The sequence below is a fragment of the Salmo trutta genome, chromosome 34 (genome assembly GCF_901001165.1).
Source record: "Salmo trutta chromosome 34, fSalTru1.1, whole genome shotgun sequence".
Classification (NCBI taxonomy): domain Eukaryota; kingdom Metazoa; phylum Chordata; class Actinopteri; order Salmoniformes; family Salmonidae; genus Salmo; species Salmo trutta.
In genome coordinates this window covers 39,580,873-39,599,211 of record NC_042990.1, presented here as the reverse complement: position 1 = coordinate 39,599,211, position 18,339 = coordinate 39,580,873, and the positions used below count along the sequence as shown (strand labels likewise).

The following is an 18,339-nucleotide window of genomic DNA, read 5'->3' as shown; positions in this document are numbered from 1 at the left end:
ATGATAGAGAATCAGAGAGAGAGAGAAGCTATGATAGAGAATCAGAGAGAGAGAGAGGGGCTATGATAGAGAATCAGAGAGAGAGAGAGAGGCTATGATAGAGAATCAGAGAGAGAGAGAGAGGCTATGATAGAGAATCAGAGAGAGAGAGAGAGGCTATGATAGAGAATCAGAGAGAGAGAGGCTATGATAGAGAATCAGAGAGAGAGAGGCTATGATAGAGAATCAGAGAGAGAGGCTATGATAGAGAATCAGAGAGAGAGAGAGAGGCTGTGATAGAGAATCAGAGAGAGAGAGAAGCTATGATAGAGAATCAGAGAGAGAGAGAGAGAGATGGGGCTATGATAGAGAATCAGAGGAGAGAGCGAGAGGGCTAATGATAGAGAATTCAGAGGAGAGAGAGGCTATGATAGAGAATCAGAGAGAGAGAGGCGTATGATAGAGAATCAGGAGAGCTGAGAGAGAGGCAATTGATAGAGACTCAGGAGGACGGGATGAGAGGCTATGATTAGAGAATCAGATGCGAGAGGCGAGAGGCTTATTATAGAGAATCAGAGAGAGAGAAGAGGCCTATGGATCGAGAATCAGGAGAGAGAGAGAGAGGCTATGATAGAGAATCCGCGAGAGAGAGCGGCTTATGATAGAGAATCAGAGAGAGGAGGCTATGATAGAGACTCAGCTGAGAGAGAGAGCTTATTGAATAGAGAATCAGAGAGAGACTATGATAGGAGAGATTCAGCCGAAGAGAGAGGCTAATGATTAGCGAATCAAGAGAGAGATAGAGAGAGCGGCTATTATAGAGAATCAGAGAGAGAGAGAGGCTATGAGTAGAGAATCAGAGAGAGAGAGAGGCTATGATAGAGAATCAGAGAGAGAGAGAGGCTATGATAGAGAATCAGAGAGAGAGAGAGGCTATGATAGAGAATCAGAAGAAAACATGGAATCTGATAAACATATCAAACATTTTGCCTACCAGTTTCATGGGCTTAGTAGTGGAATAGATTGTGTATGTGATTCTCTCTGTGTGTGTGTGTGTAGTGGAGTATAGTGTGTTCCTGCTGAATGCATGCATTAGACAGAAGGTCATTTCTTAGCCAGGGGCCTGAGTGACCTTCACAGAACGCTTCCACTCTTCCCTTTTCACACATAGGAACATCACCACTACAGCACTACGCTACGGCCCTCTGATCCTGATGTCCTGCTCTACACACATAGGAACATCACCACTACAGCACTACGCTACGGCCCTCTGATCCTGATGTCCTGCTCTACACACATAGGAACATCACCACTACAGCACTACGCTACGGCCCTCTGATCCTGATGTCCTGCTCTACACACATAGGAACATCACCACTACAGCACTACGCTACGGCCCTCTGATCCTGATGTCCTGCTCTACACACATAGGAACATCACCACTACAGCACTACGCTACGGCCCTCTGATCCTGATGTCCTGCTCTACACACATAGGCACGCACGAACACACACACACACACACACGCACCTTCTCTCTCTCTCCTTCTCTTTCTCTCTCCCTCTCCATCTCTTTCTCTCTCTCTCCCCTCTCTTTCTCTCGCTCTCTCTCTCCTTGTCTCCCTCTCTCTCTCTCCCTCTCTGTCTCTCTCTCCCCTCTCTGTCTCTCGCTCTCTCTCTCCTTGTCTCTCTGTCTTTCTCTCTCTCTCTCTCTCTCTCTCTCTCTCTTTCTCTCTCTCTCTCTCTCTCTCTCGCCCCCTGTCTCTCTCCCTCTCTCTCTATGTCTCTCTCTCCCTGTCTCTCTCTCTCCCTGTCTCTCTCTCTCTCCCTGTCTCTCTCTCTCTCCCTGTCTCTCTCCCTGTCTCTCTCTCTCCCTGTCTCTCCCTCCCTGTCTCTCTCTCTCCCTGTCTCTCCCCCCTCTATCTCTTTCTCTGGTCGGCACGGCTACAGACACGACGTGTTGGCTCAGAGTTTTCTGATTTTGATTGACAATTCAGATCGTCCAATTACATCGTCCAGAACGATTATTTGAGACTCTTCCCCAATCGGTGCAGGCCTGAGGCGGTCCTTAGGCACATTTGTTGTCAAGGGTGACGCAAGCGTTCATTCATTTTCACTAAAAGGAGAGAGCGCACGAGAGAGAGAGAGAGTGAGTCAACGGGACAACTTGCTGTAGTGGAGTAGACTTCACTTGTTTCAGAGCTTTTGAGAAAATAATTGCAGCAACACCGTGAAAAGATTGATCTGAAGAATCTAGTGTTCTTCCACACATTCCAAGGTAAGTAGATAGCTAAACAGGCGTTGTTTTCATCAATTGAGACTAGACAACCTAATAGTAATTTCTTGCGTAATGATATTAACATGTATAGTGGCATAGTAGTCAAACCATGTTATATGTGTATCATTACACACAAGTCAAAGAAAAGACAAAGTGACACACATACGCGATGCACACACAGACACACATGCACACAATAACAACAAAGGGCATGAGCGTTTGGGGATTTCTTTGCGCAGATCTCTCTCTCTGTCTCTCCCCCTCTCCCTCCCCCTCTCTTGTTCCTCTCTCTCTCTCTCTCTCTCTCTGAATTCAATTCAATAAATGTTTTTTTGGCATGTTGGTTGGTTGTCACTGTTGCCAAAGCAACGTATAGGACATTTTACAAAAATGAACAGTATTTATTTACTATTCATTTTACTTAGTAAAAACAAACAAGTTATCAATATGTTTGACCAAAAATATTAATTAATATAAACAAAAAACAATCATTCCTGGATAATTATACACAAAAAAGAAAACAAAAAAGCTACAAATTGAGAAATTAAAGCAACAAGTGTATGAATAGGTAGGAGCTGTTATTATTATTATTATTATTCTCTGTTATATTACGACAGGCCAGGACAATCTGCAGCTTGATCCAGTGTCTTGTACAGATGTTCTCCTCAAAAGATCTCTCTCTCTCTCTCTCTCTCTCTCTCTCTAGGTTTCATAAATTCACAAATAGCGATTAAATATTCACTTACTTTTTGAAAATCTGCCTCTGATTTGTCATCCAAAGGGTCCCAGCGATAACATGTAGTGTCGGTTTATATCTATATCTGGCGCCATCGATTTGAGTAATCCACTCGTTCAACATGCAGAGAAAGGAAACTCTCTCTGTAGGTGATGGCTTTGTTATGGAAGGTTTAGGAAACACAACCTTTTAGGTGGTTGTCGAATTTAACGGCTCTTTTCTGGATGTTGATAATTAGCGGGTATCGGCCTAATTCTGCTCTGCATGCATTATTTGGTGTTTTACGTTGTACACTGAGGATATTTTTGCAGAATTCTGCATGCAGATTCTCAATTTGGTTTTTGACCCATTTTGTGAATTCTTGGTTGGTGAGCGTACCCCAGACCTCAAAACCATAAAGAGAAATGTGTTCATTAATTAACTGATGCAAGTATTTTTTGCCAGATCCTAATTGGTTTGTCGGATTTTATCTTCCTTTTGATGGCATAGAAGGCCCCTCTTGCCTTGTCTCTCAGGTATTTTACAGCTTTGTGGAAGTTACCTGTGGCGCTGATGTTTAGGCCGAGGTATGTATAATTTTTTTGTGGGCTCTAGTGCAACGGTGTCTAGATGGTATCTGCATTTGTGATCCTGGCAACTGGACCTTTTTTGGAACACCATTATTTTTGTCTTACTGAGATTTACTGTCAGGGCCCAGGTCTGACAGAATCTGTGCAGATTACAGTGGCTTGCAAAAGTATTCACTCCCCTTGGCATTTTTCCTATTTTGTTGCCTTACAACCTGGAATTAAAATTGATTTTTTGGGGTTTGTATCATTTGATTTACACAACATGCCTACCACTTTCAAGATGCAAAATATTTTTTCATGTTAATCAAACAAGAAATAAGACAAAAAAATTGAAAACTTGAACGTGCATAACTATTCACCCCGCAAAGTCAATCATTTGTAGAGACACCTTTTGCAGCAATTACAGCTGCAAGTCTCTTGGGGTATGTCTCTATAAGCTTGGCACATCTAGTCATGGCATTTTTGCCCATTTTTCAAGGAAAAAACTGCTTCAGCTCCTTCAAGTTGGATGGGTTCTGCTTGTGTATAGCAATCTTTAAGTCATACACAGATTCTCAATTGGATTGAGGTCTGGGCTTTGACTAGGCCATTCCAAGACATTTAAATGTTTCCCCTTAAACCACTTGAGTGTTGCTTTAGCAGTATGCTTAGGGTCATTGTCCTGCTGGAAGGTGAACCTCTGTCCCAGTCTCAAATCTCTTGAAGACTGAAACAGGTTTCCCTTAAGAATTTGTATTTTGCGCCATCCATTATTCCTTAAATTCTGACCAGTTTCCCAGTCCCTACCGAAGAAAAACATCCCCACAGCATGATGCTGCCACCACCATGCTTCACTGTGGGGATGGTTTTCTCGGGGTGTTGAGAGGTGTTGGATTTGCTCCAGACATAGCATTTTCCTTGATGGCCAAAAAGCTCAATTTTAATCTTATCTGACCAGAGTACCTTCTCCGTATGTTTGGGGAGTCTCCCACATGCCTTTTGGCGAACACCAAACATGTTTTATTTTTTTTTCTGGCCACTCTTCCATAAAGCCCAGCTCTGTGGTGTGTATGGATTAAAGTGGTCTTACAGACAGATACTCCAATCTCTGCTGTGGAGCTTTGCAGCTTCTTCAGGGTTATCTTTTTAACATAATCACATGACCCTTTTGGTGACAGTAAAAACATTCACGGATTTCATGAAAAGGCTTAGGGTTGTCAGAGGAAAAGCAACCTGAACGAGGCACTGATGACGTAATCGGTCGGCCTTCAAAACGAGGTGCACCAAAGACATTCTTGTGTGTCAAAGCGTACTCATCTGCCAACACTGCTACCTGGGCCACCTCCGCAAATATCCCCCTTGGGAACAAATGTTTGGACACACCCCACGGGGTCCGCTTAAAGTTTTGAAGGAGCATATCTTATCTCCTACACCCAGTAGTGCCCCTAAAAATGTGTTGGATTATGTCAGTAAGATGCAGGGGAGACTGCACGCCGCATGTGCCCAAAAAGTCTCTCTCCTCTACTCAAAAACGCATTAAGTTGCATTATGACAAAAAGGCTGTTGGCCGTTCTTTTGCACCAGGGGATCAAGTTTTAGTTTTGTTGCTAATCCCTGGCTCATCTCTGTCAACACATTTTTCTGGACCATATCTTGTTGAAAAGAAACTCAGTGACACCAATTATGTGATAAAGACCCCAGATCGGAGGCGTTCTTCCCGAGTGTGTCATGTTAACATGCTGAACGCATATTACGTGCGTGATTCTCTCAACAGGTTAATGCAAAGAAAAGGGAGGTAATGAAAAGTGAGGTAGCTTATTTATTACAGAATGACATGGCAAGACCCAGTAACAGCTCCTGGAGTTCCCCGTGTATTCTTGTTCCTAAGCCTGACGGTACGTCTCGCTTATGTATGGACTATCGTCGAGTAAATGCCGTTACAAAGTATGTGTGGTTGTGGTTTTCATTATTGGAATTGCTTACTTATTTGTGTTATTCTGTTTCATTTGTTCCCAGGGGAGAAGGGGAAGGCATCTAGGGAATGCTTAGGCAAGAGGCCCGCTGGCATTCATTACCCGTAGTAGTTTTCTGTCTATGCACACAAGGAAAGACCTGGGCGGACCATCCCCTGTATTTTGGTTAGTGCACCAGGTGGTGCTAGTTAGGTAAGTAGTGGGTAGGCAGTTAAGGTAGGAAAGGTAAGGTAGGAGAGGGGGCTTTGATATTTACTTTCTTTGCTTTGGTTCCGTCCAGCCCCTTTTCCCCAAACTTACCGTGCGACGGAATAAATTCCTTGTAAACGGTAATTCTCTGCCTTTTGTCATCCTTACTCACACCTACAGTCCATACCTCTTTCACACCATGGAGAGTGGCTCAGTTGGTAGAGCATGGTGTTTGCAATGCCAGCATGGTGTATGCAACGCCAGGGTTGTGGGTTTGATTCCCAAGGGGGGCCAGTACAAAAAAATTAATGAAATGAATGTATTCACTACTGTAAGTTGCTCTGGATAAGAGCGTCTGCTAAAATGACAAAAATGTTTTAAAAAAAATGTTGAGTTGTAGCAGGGTGTTGCGTTCCCTCTTCTGAGAGCGTAACATAATGCGCCCACCTGGGAACAAATGAAACAGAGTAACATAAGTAAGCAATTCCAATAATTAAAACCACAGTTCTATTGGCGCACACACACATACCTCAAATCAGCAGCTACACAATACTTAAGAAAACTCTGAACAACACAGAATTAGCCATCAGCCTTCTCTCTCAGCAATCATCTTTCTTCTGAGCAACAGAACACTGGCTTATAAAGCTTCAGAAGGAGTTGTTAATTGGAGACAGCTGTGTCCTGACGAGGGGGCGGGGTCAGCTCTCCAATCAGCAATGGGGCCGAACAATCAGCTGCTTGGGGAATTTCAGGAATCCATACCTGAAACACACTCACAAATACAACACAGAAACTAGGGAACGTAACACCATATTTTGACATTTTTTTAAGAATGGATTTAATGGTGCCCTGTGGGATGTTCAAAGTTTCAGATATTTTTTTATAACCCAACCCTGATCTGTACTTCTCCACAACTTTGTCCCTGACCTGTTTGGAGAGCTCCTTGGTCTTCATGATGCCACTTTCTTGGTGGCGCCCCTTTGCTTAGTGGTGTTGCAGACTCTGGGGCCTTTCAGAACAGGTGTACAGTATATATACAGAGATCATGTGACAGATTGCACACAGGTGGACTTTATTTAGCTAATTATGTGACTTCTGAAGGTAATCGGTTGAACCAGATCTTATTTAAGGGCTTCATAGCGAAGGGAGTGAATATGTATGGTATGCACCCACTGCTTTGTCGTTTTTTATTTTTTAGAAGTTATTTTTTCTATTTCACTTCACCAATTTGGACTATTTTGTGTTTGTCCATTACATGAAATCAAAATAAAAATCCATTTAAATTACAGGTTGTAATGCAACAAAATAGGAAAAATGCCAAAGGGGGTAAATACTTCTGCAAGGCACTGTATCTAGGTACTGCTATAGGCCCTCTTTGGTTGGGGACAGAAGCACCAAATAATCAGCAACCAGTAGATATTTGCCTTCAGATTCTAGTAGGGTGAGGCCGTGTGCTGCAGACTGTTCTAGTCCACTTTCCAATTCTTTGATATCTATGTTGAAGAGGATAGGGCTTAAGCTGCATCCCTGTCTCACCCCACGACCCTGTGGAAAGAATGTGTGTTTTTTCAAAATTTTAACAGCACATTTGTTGTTTGTGTACATGGATTTTATAATGTCTTTCCCCAACACCAGTTTCCATCGATTTGTATAGCAGACTCTAATGTCAAATTCAGTCAAACGTTTATTTTTAATCAACAAAGCATGAGAAGACTTTGCCTTTGTTTTGGTTTGTTTGTTTGTTAATTAGGCTGTGCAGGGTGAATACGTGGTCTGTCCTACAGTAATTTGGTTAAAAGCCAATTTGACATTTGCTCAGTACATTGTTTTCACTGAGGAAATGTACGCGTCTGCTGTTAATGATAATGCAGAGGTTTCCCAAGGTTACTGTTGACGCTCTCTCTCTTTCTCTCTGTATCTTTTCTCTTTTTCTCTTTCTCTAATGGGAATGCAGTAACAGGTGCATCTGATGCTTTGCCATGGTGACAATCTGTTAGCTCGCCTTAAATGCGCACTGAAACGAACGTTTGTTCGTTCTTTTCCCAGAAATCAACAAGTGTCAGTGAGTGAGGACGTAAACTCAGTAAAAAAAGAAACATACCTTTTTTTGGACCCTGTCTGTCAAAGATAATTCGTAAAAATCCAAATAACTTCACAGATCTTCATTGTAAATGGTTTAAACTCTGTTTCCCATGCGTGTTCAATGAACCATAAACAATTAATGAACATACACCTGTGGAACGATCGTTAAGACACTAACAGCTTATAGACAGTAGGCAATTAAGGTCACAGTTATGAAAACTTAGGACACTAAAGAGGCCTTTCTACTGAAAAACAGCGAAGAGCCCGGATCTCAATCCCATTGAGCACGTCTGGGACCTGTTGGATCGGAGGGTAAGGGCTAGGGCCATTAACCCCCAGAAATGTCTGGGAACTTGCAGGTGCCTTGGTGGAAGAGTGGGGTAACATCTCACAGCAAGAACTGGCAAATCTGGTGCAGTCCATGAGGAGGAGATGCACTGCAGTGCTTAATGCAGCTGGTTTGCCACACCAGATACTGACTGTTACTTTTGATTTTGACCCTTTGTTCAGGGACACATTATTCAATTTCTGTTAGTCACATGTCTGTGGAACTTGTTCAGTTTATGTCTCAGTTGTTGAATCTTGTTATGTTCATACAAATATTTACACAAGTGAAGTTTGCTGAAAATAAAACGCAGTTGACAGTGAGAGAACGTTTCTTTTTTTGTTGTTGCTGAGTTTAGAATAAGGACATGAGAAATAGACCGCTAAAATCCTGTTGAAAATAAATAAGCATCATGGTTTGATTTTATTGAGACATCAGTGCTTGGATGTCCTTCGTGCTTTAAAACAACTTTTAGAACGTAGCAATATCTATCTGTGCCGTAATGGTACCTGGTTACCTATAGAGTTAACCAGGTCAACCGTGACAGAAGTCAGTATCCATCCATGTCTGAGGACGTTGAGAGATGACGTGGAAACCTGCCGCTACGGGCAACAGCGAACCCTGCGCACAGCTTTGTGGACGCGGATGGTGAATAGGCATGAAGGCATCTACCTCCGGTGCTATAGGGTTGCAGGTTGATATCCAGCGATAGAAAGTTGTTTTTGAGATTTTGGTTTTAATCTTATTCTAAAATCTTAACTCTTACCTTAACCATTCAGAATTAATGCTTAACCTTAAGATTTTAGAGTTAATGCCCAGTTTGGAAAACATGCATGAAAGTCTAATTCTGATATGAGACTGTGCATTACTTTTGACCAGAGCCCTATGTGTCTTGGTCTTCAGTAGAGGGAATAGAGGGCCATTTAGAGAGATAGAGATTCACAATCGCGTACTCGGTATATAGCGAGATACAGGATTATACTTGGTAGGTAGAGAGATACAACACCTACATGGTAGATAGAGAGATACAGTAGACCACTTGGTAGGTAGAGAGATACAGTATCCTGCTTGGTAGATATAGACATACCGAATCATACTTGGTAGATAGAGATAGAGCGATACAGCAGGCTACTTGATAGACAGAGAGATACAGCAGGCTACTTGGTAGACAGAGAGATAGAGAGATACAGCAGGCTACTTGGTAGACAGAGAGATACAGCAGGCTACTTGGTAGACAGAGAGATACAGCAGGCTACTTGGTAGACAGAGAGATACAGCAGGCTACTTGACAGACAGAGAGAAAAAAGATACATCAGACTACTTGATAGGTAGAGAGATACATCATACTACTTGGTACAGTAGATAGAGAGCTAGAGGGATACATCATTCTACTTGATAGATAAAGAGATGCAGTATTCTACTTGGTAGATAGATACATACAGTAGTCTAGTTGTTAGATAGAGAAATACAGCTACTTACTTGGTAGATAGAGAGATACAGGATCCTACTTGGTAGACAGAGAGATACAGTATACTACTTGGTAGATAGAGAGATACAGCGTCCTACTTGTTAGATAGAGAGATACAGTATCCTACTTGGTAGATAGAGAGATACAGCATCCTACTTGGTAGATAGAGAGATACAGCATACTACTTGGTAGATAGAGAGATACAGCCTACTACTTTGTAGTTTGAGAGATACAGAGCCGACTTGGTAGTTAGAGAGATACAGCATCCTACTTGGTAGATAGAGAGATACCGGCTCCTACTTGGTAGTTAGAGAGATACAGAGCCGACTTGGTAGTTAGAGAGATACAGCATCCTACTTGGTAGATAGAGAGATACAGAGCCGACTTGGTAGTTAAAGAGATACAGGGCCGACTTGGTAGTTAGAGAGATACAATAGCGTATTTGATAATTTGGGGTCCCTGGTTGAAAAAAACATTATTGCACCTGCCAAGAGGTGTGTATAATTTATGACACAGTTCTTATTCATACTGTTGCACAATTCCGTTTCTATAGCGACAAATCCCCCCTCTCTCTCTCTCTCTCTGTCTCTCTCTCTCTCTCTGTCTCTCTCTCTGTCTCTCTCTCTCTCTGTCTCTCTCTCTGTCTCTCTCTCCTCTGTCTCCCTCTGTCTCTCTCTCCTCTCTCTCTCTCTCTCTCTCTCTCTCCTCTCTCTCTCTCCTCTGTCTCCCTCTGTCTCTCTCTCTCTCTCTCTCTCTCTCTGTCTCTCTCTCTTCTCTCTCTCTCTCTCTCTCTCTCTCTCTCTCTCTCTCTCTCTCTCTCTCTCTCCTCTGTCTCCCTCTGTCTCTCTCTCTCTCTCTCTCTCGCTCTGTCTCTCTCTCTGTGTGTGTGTGTGTATGTGTGCATGGCCAAGCCCTCACCAACACTAAACCTCCACTAGTGATTTATTTAATCCTGTATCATTTTGGGGCATTACTTAAAAAATGGTGCACTTGAACATTGTTTGTGACTCAGAAAAGAGCAAAATACCATGATTAAAGGAATAAACTTCAGGACCCCGGGACCAGGAATAAGTCAGAAACTTCAGCACCAGGATTAACCCTGAAACACTGCTCGAGATTAGAGTATTGTAATGCAAAGGAAGACAGTCCCGCTAGTTGTTTAGTTACATTGTTTAACTTTTTCAACAATGGTATAATGAGATGTCCATTTAGCTAAATGGGGCGGCAGATAGCCTAGTGGTTAGAGCGTTGGACTAGTAACCGAAAGGTTGCAAGATTGAATCCCCGAGCTGACAAGGTAGCTGACAAGGTAAAAGTCGTTCTGCCCCTGAACAAGGCAGTTAACCCACTGTTCCTAGGCCGTCATTGAAAATAAGAATTTGTTTTTAACTGACTTGCCTACTTAAATAAAGGTTAAATAAAAAAAGCCACCCTGTTGTTACCAGCACTATTCCACCATGTTGTTACCAGCACTATTCCACCATGTTGCTACTAGCACTATTCCATGTTGCTACCAGCACTATTCCAGCATGTTGCTACCAGCACTATTCCACCATGTTGCTACCAGCACTATTCCACCATGTTGCTACTAGCACTATTCCATGTTGCTACCAGCACTATTCCAGCATGTTGCTACCAGCACTATTCCACCATGTTGCTACCAGCACTATTCCACCCTGTTGCTACCAGCACAATTCCACCATGTTGCTACCAGCACTATTCCACCATGTTGCTACCAGCACTATTCCACCATGTTGCTACCAGCACTATTCCACCATGTTGCTACCAGCACTATTCCACCATGTTGCTACCAGCACTATTCCACCATGTTGCTACCAGCACTATTCCACCATGTTGCTACCAGCACTATTCCACCATGTTGCTACCAGCACTATTCCACCATGTTGCTACCAGCACTATTCCACCATGTTGCTACCAGCACTATTCCACCATGTTGTTACCAGCACTATTCCACCATGTTGTTACCAGCACTATTCCACCATGTTGCTACCAGCACTATTCCACCATGTTGCTGCCAGCACTATTCCACCATGTTGCTACCAGCACTATTCCACCATGTTGCTACCAGCACTATTCCACCATGTTTCTACCAGCACTATTCCACCATGTTGCTACCAGCACTATTCCACCATGTTGCTACCAGCACTATTCCATGTTGCTACCAGCACTATTCCATGTTGCTACCAGCACTATTCCACCATGTTGCTACCAGCACTATTCCATGTTGCTACCAGCACTATTCCACCATGTTGCTACCAGCACTATTCCACCATGTTGTTACCAGCACTATTCCATGTTGCTAACAGCACTATTCCACCATGTTGTTACCAGCACTATTCCATGTTGCTACCAGCACTATTCCACCATGTTGCTACCAGCACTATTCCACCATGTTGCTACCAGCACTATTCCACCATGTTGCTACCAGCACTATTCCACCATGTTGCTACCAGCACTATTCCACCATGTTGCTACCAGCACTATTCCACCATGTTGTTACCAGCACTATTCCACCATGTTGTTACCAGCACTATTCCACCATGTTGCTACCAGCACTATTCCACCATGTTGCTACCAGCACTATTCCACCATGTTGCTACCAGCACTATTCCACCATGTTGCTGCCAGCACTATTCCACCATGTTGCTACCAGCACTATTCCACCATGTTGCTACCAGCACTATTCCACCATGTTGCTACCAGCACTATTCCACCATGTTGCTACCAGCACTATTCCACCATGTTGCTACCAGCACTATTCCACCATGTTGCTACCAGCACTATTCTACCATGTTGCTACCAGCACTATTCCACCATGTTGCTACCAGCACTATTCCACCATGTTGCTACCAGCACTATTCCACCATGTTGCTACCAGCACTATTCCACCATGTTGCTACCAGCACTATTCCACCATGTTGTTACCAGCACTATTCCACCATGTTTCTACCAGCACTATTCCACCATGTTGCTACCAGCACTATTCCACCATGTTTCTACCAGCACTATTCCATGTTGCTACCAGCACTATTCCACCATGTTGCTACCAGCACTATTCCACCATGTTGTTACCAGCACTATTCCACCATGTTGCTACCAGCACTATTCCACCATGTTGCTGCCAGCACTATTCCACCATGTTGCTACCAGCACTATTCCACCATGTTGCTACCAGCACTGTTCCACCATGTTGCTACCAGCACTATTCCACCATGTTGCTACCAGCACTATTCCACCATGTTGCTACCAGCACTATTCCACCAACTGAGAAAGTCAACCACTAGAATTGAAATGCTCTTTTTGCTTGAGGCAGGTCAGCAGGCACACTGAAACAACTGAACCAATCATAAGTCCAGTAGTCTGGTGACATCACAGTACAAGTAGACCTACGGGATCGATAGGTCAACTGCTATCGATCAGACAGTGACAGTGTGTCTGTTGATGTTATTGACCTCTCTCATCTGACAGACCGCGCTCATCATGGCCACATTTACGTCAGAGAAATTGGCTTTGTGTGCGTTGGCACATTTCATTCAGCGTATATGTAATACACTATTGTAGACCGTTACACAAACCTACATCAACTAGAGGAGGCTGATGGTAGTTGCTATATCTCCTCCCACCAGCCTCCTTTGATACAAACGTACACAATACTACCGGTCACTGGTCCAGTTTCTTGCCCGGTTACATTGCAGACGCATGACAGATCTCACAACGCACATGATATGTTATAGCAATCTGCCTGACTGCTGCCCAGTGGATGATGTGGCACACAACCGTTGGTTGACACAATGCAACGTCTGCAATGTAGTCGGACAGGAACTTGATCAAATTGTCCGTTGGCACATTTATAGAGCATTAATTTAAACACTCTATTTGTAACGCAGTCTGTCATTGGCTAAGCAAAAAAAAAAGAGGTCAGTAGCCTATCACAGCCCCCAGTGTCTCAGGGCTGTGGTTTGGGAGTGGGTACTCAGTAGTGGGTTAATGTTGGGAGTGGGTACTCAGTAGTGGGTTACTGTTGGGAGTGGGTACTCAGTAGTGGCTTACAGTTGGGAGTGGGTTCTCAGTAGTGGGTTACAGTTGGGAGTGGGTACTCAGTAGTGGGTTACAGTTGGGAGTGGGTTCTCAGTAGTGGGTTACAGTTGGGAGTGGGTACTCAGTAGTGGGTTACAGTTGGGAGTGGGTTCTCAGTAGTGGGTTACTGTTGGGAGTGGGTACTCAGTAGTGGGTTAATGTTGGGAGTGGGTACTCAGTAGTGGGTTCTTAGTAGTTGGTTACAGTTGGGAGTGGGTACTCAGTAGTGGGTTACAGTTGGGAGTGGGTACTCAGTAGTGGGTTAATGTTGGGAGTGGGTACTCAGTAGTGGGTTACATTTGGGAGTGGGTACTCAGTAGTGGGTTATATTTGGGAGTGGGTACTCAGTAGTGGGTTATAGTTGGGAGTGGGTACTCAGTAGTGGGTTACAGTTGGGAGTGGGTACTCAGTAGTGGGCTACTGTTGGGAGTGGGTACTCAGTAGTGGGTTACAGTTGGAAGTGGGTACTCAATTTTCGGTTACTGTTGGGAGTGGGTACTCAGTAGTGGGTTAATGTTGGGAGTGGGTACTCAGTAGTGGGTTACATTTGGGAGTGGGTACTCAGTAGTGGGTTCTTAGTAGTTGGTTACAGTTGGGAGTGGGTACTCAGTAGTGGGTTACAGTTGTAAGTGGGTACTCAATTTTCGGTTACTGTTGGGAGTGGGTACTCAGTAGTGGGTTAATGTTGGGAGTGGGTACTCAGTAGTTGGTTACAGTTGGGAGTGGGTACTCAGTAGTGGGTTACAGTTGGGAGTGGGTACTCAGTAGTGGGTTACAGTTGGGAGTGAGTACTCAGTAGTTGGTTAATGTTGGGAGTGGGTACTCAGTAGTTGGTTACAGTTGGGAGTGGGTACTCAGTAGTGGGTTACATTTGGGAGTGGGTACTCAGTAGTGGGTTAATGTTGGGAGTGGGTACTCAGTAGTGGGTTACTGTTGGGAGTGGGTACTCAGTAGTGGGTTACAGTTGGGAGTGGGTTCTCAGTAGTGGGTTACTGTTGGGAGTGGGTACTCAGTAGTGGGTTAATGTTGGGAGTGGGTACTCAGTAGTGGGTTCTTAGTAGTTGGTTACAGTTGGGAGTGGGTACTCAGTAGTGGGTTCTTAGTAGTTGGTTACAGTTGGGAGTGGGTACTCAGTAGTGGGTTACAGTTGGGAGTGGGTACTCAATAGTGGGTTAATGTTGGGAGTGGGTACTCAGTAGTGGGTTACATTTGGGAGTGGGTACTCAGTAGTGGGTTATATTTGGGAGTGGGTACTCAGTAGTGGGTTATAGTTGGGAGTGGGTACTCAGTAGTGGGTTACAGTTGGGAGTGGGTACTCAGTAGTGGGCTACTGTTGGGAGTGGGTACTCAGTAGTGGGTTACAGTTGGAAGTGGGTACTCAATTTTCGGTTACTGTTGGGAGTGGGTACTCAGTAGTGGGTTAATGTTGGGAGTGGGTACTCAGTAGTGGGTTACATTTGGGAGTGGGTACTCAGTAGTGGGTTCTTAGTAGTTGGTTACAGTTGGGAGTGGGTACTCAGTAGTGGGTTACAGTTGTAAGTGGGTACTCAATTTTCGGTTACTGTTGGGAGTGGGTACTCAGTAGTGGGTTAATGTTGGGAGTGGGTACTCAGTAGTTGGTTACAGTTGGGAGTGGGTACTCAGTAGTGGGTTACAGTTGGGAGTGGGTACTCAGTAGTGGGTTACAGTTGGGTGTGGGTACTCAGTAGTGGGTTAATGTTGGGAGTGGGTACTCAGTAGTTGGTTACAGTTGGGAGTGGGTACTCAGTAGTGGGTTACATTTGGGAGTGGGTACTCAGTAGTGGGTTAATGTTGGGAGTGGGTACTCAGTAGTGGGTTACTGTTGGGAGTGGGTAATCAGTAGTGGGTTACAGTTGGGAGTGGGTACTCAGTAGTGGGTTAATGTTGGGAGTGGGTACTCAGTAGTGGGTTACTGTTGGGAGTGGGTACTCAGTAGTGGGTTACAGTTGGGAGTGGGTACTCAGTAGTGGGTTACTGTTGGGAGTGGGTACTCAGTAGTGGGCTACTGTTGGGAGTGGGTACTCAGTAGTGGGTTACAGTTGGGAGTGGGTACTCAGTAGTGGGTTACTGTTGGGAGTGGGTACTCAGTAGTGGGTTAATGTTGGGAGTGGGTACTCAGTAGTGGGTTACTGTTGGGAGTGGGTACTCAGTAGTGGGTTACTGTTGGGAGTGGGTACTCAGTAGTGGGTTAACGTTGGGAGTGGTAACTCAGTAGTGGGTTACAGTTGGGAGTGGGTACTCAGTAGTGGGTTAATGTTGGGAGTGGGTACTCAGTAGTGGGTTACTGTTGGGAGTGGGTACTCAGTAGTGGGTTAATGTTGGGAGTGGGTACTCAGTAGTGGGTTACAGTTGGGAGTGGGTACTCAGTAGTGGGTTAATGTTGGGAGTGGGTACTCAGTAGTGGGTTACTGTTGGGAGTGGGTACTCAGTAGTGGGTACTCAGTAGTGGGCTACTGTTGGGAGTGGGTACTCAGTAGTGGGTTACAGTTGGGAGTGGGTACTCAGTAGTGGGTTACTGTTGGGAGTGGGTACTCGGTAGTGGGTTACTGTTGGGAGTGGGTACTCAGTAGTGGGTTACATTTGGGAGTGGGTACTCAGTAGTGGGTTAATGTTGGGAGTGGGTACTCAGTAGTGGGTTAATGTTGGGAGTGGGTACTCAGTAGTGGATTACTGTTGGGAGTGGGTACTCAGTAGTGGGTTACTGTTGGGAGTGGGTACTCAGAAGTGGGTTACAGTTGGGAGTGGGTACTCAGTAGTGGGTTACAGTTGGGAGTGGGTACTCAGTAATGGGTTACAGTTGGGAGTGGGTACTCAGAAGTGGGTTAACGTTGGGAGTGTGTACTCAGTAGTGGGTTAACATTGGGAGTGGGTACTCAGTAGTGGGTTAATGTCATCCTGTTTTGGGTTATGACTAAAGACTGAGTTATCACTGGAAACAATGTTCTCAGGTGGCAGATGGGATTTAGGTGTCTCGACAGAAGACCATTGTAGGGCCAGAACAGGTCCAAACAGTTGTCCTCTGTTAGCCTGCTTAAAGGGGCAATATGCAATTGTTACATCCATATCTTGGGACGTCTAAATTAATGATATACAGTACCAGCCAAAAGTTTGAACACACCTGCTCATTCCAGGGATTTTCTTCATTTTTTAATATTTTCGACATTGTAGAATAATAGTGAAGACATCAAAACTATGAAATAACACATATGGAATCATGTACTGTAGTAACTTAAAAAGTGTTAAACAAATCAAAATATATTGTCAATTTTATATTCTTCAAAGTAGCCACCCTTTACCTTGATGACGGCTTTGACAAATCTGATTTGATTTGATTTGAATCTTGAATAATATTGAATTTACAAATGCACAAATATCATACCCCCAAAAAAGAGGTTAGCATTTTTTGGAGGGCATGATATAAAATGCTAACCTCCCCTGTTATTGTAATGGTGAGAGGTTAGCATGTCTTGGTGGTATGATATAAAATGCTAACCTCCCCTGTTATTGTAATGGTGAGAGGTTAGCATGTCTTGGTGGTATGATATAAAATGCTAACCTCCCCTGTTATTGTAATGGTGAGAGGTTAGCATGTCTTGGGAGTATTATATAAAATGCTAACCTCCCCTGTTATTGTAATGGTGAGAGGTTAGCATGTCTTGGGAGTATGATATACATTTAACATTACATTTAAGTCATTTAGCAGACGCTCTTATCCAGAGCGACTTACAAATTGGTGCATTCACCTTATGATATCCAGTGGAACAACCACTTTACAATAGTGCATCTAAATCTTTTTGGGGGGGGGTTAGAAGGATTACTTTATCCTATCCCAGGTATTCCTTAAAGAGGTGGGGTTTCAGGTGTCTCCGGAAGGTGGTGATTGACTCCGCTGTCCTGGCGTCGTGAGGGAGCTTGTTCCACCATTGGGGTGCCAGAGCAGCGAACAGTTTTGACTGGGCTGAGCGGGAACTGTGCTTCCTCAGAGGTAGGGAGGCGAGCAGGCCAGAGGTGAATGAACGCAGTGCCCTTGTTTGGGTGTGGGGCCTGATCAGAGCCTGAAGGTACGGAGGTGCCGTTCCCCTCACAGCTCCGTAGGCAAGCACCATGGACTTGTAGCGGATGCGAGCTTCAACTGGAAGCCAGTGGAGAGAGCGGAGGAGCGGGGTGACGTGAGAGAACTTGGGAAGGTTGAACACCAGACGGGCTGCAGCGTTCTGGATGAGTTATAGGGGTTTAATGGCACAGGCAGGGAGCCCAGCCAACAGCGAGTTGCAGTAATCCAGACGGGAGATGACAAGTGCCTGGACTAGGACCTGCGCCGCTTCCTGTGTGAGGCAGGGTCGTACTCTGCGAATGTTGTAGAGCATGAACCTACAGGATCGGGTCACCGCCTTGATGTTAGTGGAGAACGACAGGGTGTTGTCCAGGGTCACGCCAAGGTTCTTAGCACTCTGGGAGGAGGACACAAGGGAGTTGTCAACCGTGATGGTGAGATCATGGAACGGGCAGTCCTTCCCCGGGAGGAAGAGCAGCTCCGTCTTGCCGAGGTTCAGCTTGAGGTGGTGAGCCGTCATCCACACTGATATGTCTGCCAGACATGCAGAGATGCGATTCGCCACCTGGTTATCAGAAGGGGGAAAGGA

At 44.6% G+C, this 18,339-nt stretch overlaps 1 protein-coding gene across 1 annotated transcript in view; it reads left to right on the top strand.

The window, feature by feature from the left end:
• Window positions 1-2,121: 2,121 nt before the first annotated feature.
• Window positions 2,122-18,339, top strand: part of hpcal4 (hippocalcin like 4) — a 34,454-nt gene continuing 18,236 nt past the window's right edge. The window contains exon 1 of the mRNA XM_029731142.1: window positions 2,122-2,256. The gene's annotated coding sequence lies outside the window, so the exon portion shown is untranslated. The remainder of the gene's footprint in view (window positions 2,257-18,339) is intronic.